Source organism: Chanodichthys erythropterus, chromosome 3 (genome assembly GCF_024489055.1).
Source record: "Chanodichthys erythropterus isolate Z2021 chromosome 3, ASM2448905v1, whole genome shotgun sequence".
Lineage (NCBI taxonomy): Eukaryota > Metazoa > Chordata > Actinopteri > Cypriniformes > Xenocyprididae > Chanodichthys > Chanodichthys erythropterus.
The window spans coordinates 25916481-25921860 of NC_090223.1; positions in this window are offsets into that span (position 1 = coordinate 25916481).

Sequence of the window (5380 nt, forward strand, 5' to 3'; positions counted from 1 at the left end):
TTTGCATTTTTAGTTCAACAAGTAGGCAAGTTTTTTTTTATTTTATTTTTTTTATCTTTCTTAAAGGGAAAGTTCATCCAAAAAATGAAAATCTGTCATCATTTAAAGGGTTAGTTCACCCAAAAATGAAAATTCTGTCATTACTCACCCTCATGTCGTTCCACACCCGTAAGACCTTTGTTCATCTTCAGAACACAAATTAAGATATTTTTGTCGAAATCCGATGGCTCAGTGTGTCCTCCATAGGCAGTAATGACATTTCCTCTCTCAAGATCCATTAATGTACTAAAAACATATTTAAATCGGTTCATGTGAGTACAGTGGTTCAATATTAATATTATAAAGCGTTGAGAATATTTTTGGAGCGCCAAGAAAAAAAAAATGACAGTGATTTCAAAACACTGCTTCAGAGCATAATGAATCAGTGTATCGAATCAGCTGTTCAGAGCGCCAAAGTCACGTGATTTCAGCAGTTCGACACGCAATCTGAATCATGATTCGACACAAAAGATTCATAACGTTCCGAATCTTCCTGAAGCAGTGTTTTGAAATCGGCCATCACTATAAAAGTCGTTATTTTGTTTTTTTTGCCGCACCAAAAATATTCTCGCTGCTTTATAATATTAATATTGAACCACTGTACTCACATGAACTGATTTAAATATGTTTTTAGTACCTTAATGGATCTTGAGAAAGGAAATGTCATTGCTCCCTATGCAGGCCTCACTGCATCGGATTTCAACAAAAATGTCTTAATTTGTGTTCTGAAGATGAACAAAGGTCTTACGGGTGTGAAACGACGTGAGGGTGCGTAATTAATGACATTATTTTCATTTTTGGGTGAACTAACCCTTTAAATTGGATTTTAACTCAGTTTTGTGTTGTTTTAGTCTAATTTAAAAGTACAACAAAGTAAATAAAAAAATAAAATGACCACTGATATTACTCACCCATCACACTGGAAGTGGAAGGATGTGCAAGTCAAGCACATTGCATTGTGGGATGCATTAAGCTCTATATATTGTCATCCAGATATTCAGTGCATACAAAAACAGTATACGTACTGCATGTTGCATACTGTAGTATGATTAGCACTATTGTGAACATAGCCATGGACAAACACAAGCAGGATTCTTATCATTTTGAACTGCATAAATGATAAGGTGTGGTTCTCTTGGTCTGAAATGCAGGCCCTGCCCTGTAGTGTGTTGCCCACATGATTTGATTTGAGAGTGCATAAACAAGCAGACTGTGACCTGTCAGGGTGTGTGTGCTCTACACCACAGAAAACATCCGATTCCTTAGAGTATGACATGCATTTTTTTTTCTTGTAATCAAATGATTTATAGGATCTATTGTAGTCACGGGAGGTCAAGCTAATTTTGATGCATGTCAGACTTTATCACATCTGAAACACTGCCTCCAGTAATATTAGTCTTTTTGTCTCTAAAGGTCAACCGCTTTCTGTTATAAACAATACAGCTCATGACACAGGCCACGACAGACCTTCCAGTTCCAACAAGGAGAGATTTAAGGGATTTTTTATATGAGAGTTTTGGGAATTGTACTACTATAGTAAATGTTTGTAAGGGTAAGAGTTCTTTGATATTTAGAAGAGTGTGTTATGAAGACTCTTCTACTCACCAAGCCTGCATTTATTGATCAAAAAATACAGTAAAACAGTAATATTGTGAAATATTATTACTATTCAAAATAACTGTTCTCTGTTTGAAAATATTTTAATATGTAATTTATTCCTGTGATGCTAAGCTGAATTTTCAGCATCATTTGCAGTCTTCAGTGTCACATGATCCTTCAGAAATCATTCTAATATGACATGAAATATAATTCTGATATGAAATATAACATTTCTTATTGTTATTATCAGTGTTTAAAACTGTTGTGCTGCTTAATATTTTGTGGAAACCAACGACCATTTGGTGCAAGTAAGATAAAAAAAAGAAAAGAAAAAAAAAAATATTCAGCAAGATGCACTAAATTGATCAAAAGTGACAGTAAAGACATTTGGGCTATGTTACAAAAGATTTTTTTAACTTTTTATTACGGTTCTTTCAAACCCAGGTGGAAAAAAGTACACTTCTATAATGTACTTAAATTGCTCTATTTTTGTGCACTAATTTTGTACTTAATATACTAAAAATTCTTGGTTACACTTTATTTTGAGGTGTCTTTGTTACACTGTAATTATACATTTAAGTACTGAGTAATATTAAGTAACTACATGTACTTACTATAGGGTTAGGATTAGGGTTTGGTCTGGTTTAGGGTTAATTGCATGTAATTATGCATAATTTATAGTTATTATTACTATAGTAACAACATGTAACATATGTAAAAATGACACTGTAAAATAAAGTGTCACCAAAAATTCTTCTTTAGTACGTCTTAAGATACTTCTTGACATCTAAGTGTGCTCAAAGTTACCACTAGTAGTACTCTATGGGTTCAAGTGTACTATAAGTGGTAACTAAATATATATTTTTTTTAAAATACAGAGATAGTATATTAAAATCACATTTTAGTTAATATTTCATGGTGTCTTAAATTGCACAGTTGAGTACACTTAGATGTCATTAATATACTAAAAATTCTTAAGATCATCTTAAGTACAAATTAGTGCACGAAAATAGAGCACTTTAAGTACATTATAGAAATTTACTTTTTTTAACCTGAGAATTGTAATATTTAAGAATATTACTGTTTTTACTGTATTTTTGATTAAATAAATGCAGCCTTTGTGAGCAAAATATATAATTTTTTTAGCCTTTGACCGGTGGTAGTTTACAACATCTCTTTTACACTGGTTATAGTGCTACGGTATTTTTGACTTTCATGATCAACCACATGGTGGCGTACGTCTCTGCGTGATTGTCCACTGAACTTCAGAAAGGCAAAGCATGCAAACCAACACCTGTGGTCCTGACGCGAAATACTGCGGTTGTAAAGGTCAGAAATTCACATCACACATCACAGAGATAATGTATTAAAATGACGAATTCCTCATTATATTGTAATTATTATTTTTTATTTTTTGGTCTTATTTTTTTCCTAGAATGCATCGCGTTGCATGTTATTACAGCGGCAAAAAAAAAAAAAAAAGACAGCAGAACAGCAATGTAGTTTTTGGCATGTTTCTGACAGTTGATTAACACACAGGAAAATGTAATCTTTTCGCAGCTCTTCACTAGCGGCAGAACTCACAAGAATCCTCCTGTAATTAACTCGCTCACGAATGAGTCAGTTATGACTCACGGCTCATTTCTCTGTGTGAGATGCACATCAACAGGAAAAGGTGGAAAGCCCAAAAAAAAAAAAAAAAAAAAAAAGCGAAACCATATTTCAGATAACAGTGTATTTATCAAAAAATCCTGAAAAAGTATAACCAGTTTCCTCAAAATAATGAAGCAGCACAACTGTTTTCGACATTGATAATAATAATAAATATTTCTTGAGCATCAAATCATCATATCAGAATGATTTCTGAAGGATCATGTGACACTGAAGACTGGAGTAAAATAAAGCTTTGCCATCACAGGAATAAATTACATTTTAAAATATATTCAAATAGAAAACATTTTAAATTGTAATAATAATAAACAATATTATTCTGTTTTTACTGTATTTTGCTCAAATGCAGCCTTGGTGAGCAGAAGAGACTTCTTTCAAAAACATTTAAATAATTGTTCAAACCCCAGACTTTTGAATAGTGGTGTATATCTTTAAACAGACAATTTTAGAAGCTCTAAAGAAAAGACAATCCTTCATGAATCCTCAGTCAAAAACCTGTTCAGATAATGGACATCAAACACACTGAAAAACTTCACCTGCAGCCCACAAGCTTCCCAGTCCTCACACAAAGCAGAAAAAAGAGCATTTTATAGAGTGGATAATGCATTTAAATGATGATTTACCTTTTACATTTTTCAGCTGAATGCCAATAATCAACTTCACCTGACATTACTGTCAAGGGTATCATCATTTTCATACATTTTAAGGGCAATCAGCATCATCCAAACACATCACTGCTCACACACACACACACACACACACACACACACACACACACACACACACACACACACACACACACACACACACACACACACACACACACACACACACACAGCAGTGACATGGGAAATGAGCTGTATTTCCCTACAGCTGTGGACAGCCTTCAGCCAATCAACACAAATGTCACAGACGCTGGATCCTCTGTCAGAGCTTGATGAAGAAGAATCGGCCATCTAAACAGAATCCTAATTATACTGTCCAGAGCGAGAGTCTGGTTATTTTAAAATACCAGCAAATTTGACATCAGCAGCCATTTATTTATTGCCTGTAATTTCTCGGTTCCTTCCTGCCTACTGTAATAAGGAACCTGTCAATAAAGCCACACACTCACTGACCTTGGCTTAATAAAGCTGGTGCACAAGATAAGATTTGTTGGGTGAGGGAGACTTCACTAATGTGAAATCATCTTAAAATCACTCTTCACACAAAAAGTGTGTTTTAGGACCAAAAACTTTTTCAACAAATGGTCAATGAATGTTCATACTTAAACTTGAAAGGTCAGACTATTATACAAGATGTTTTATTTTTTATTCATTTTTTATTTATATTAAGTTTGCAACCTTGGTTTTCATGATTTTATTTATATAGCAATAAAAGATGATTTTGTGAGTCTGTATAATCTAAGGCAACAAAGCATTGGTTCATTCATCAGAATTCCTTTATATTTATCAGTGGAAAAATATCATTTAGAGGCATGAAAATAACAGTAGAAGCATCAGCAGCACACATAAAATCCTGCTCAACCAAGCAGCATAACATGTCAAGTGTCCATGAGCGCTATATTTCAATACTTTTTTTTGTTGCATATTAATACACATTTCTCAGTTTCACAATTTGATTTCTTTTGTAAAGATAAAATACTTTTTAATGTTTTTTTTTTTTGTGCATAAACACTGATGCATCACCACGGAAGAGGATTAGGGCCGAGCAATAATAAAAAAATAAAACCATCTCCAGATTAAAGTTGTTAAATTTCGAGAAAAATGTCAAAATAAAATGTTGGGAATAAACTCATTAAATTACGAGAAAAAACTCGTTAAATTTCAAGAAAAAAGTCGAGATAAAATGTCGAGAATAAATTTGTTAAATTACGAGAAAAAAATCGTTAAATTTCGAGAAAAAAGTAATTAAATTGTGAGAACAAATTTGTAATTTAACGAATTTGTTCTCGTAATTTAATGAGTTTATTCTCAACATTTTATCTCAACCTTTTTCTCGAAATTTAACAAGATTTTTCTCAAAATTTAACAACTTTAATCTCGAGATGGTTTTATTTTTTTTTATTATT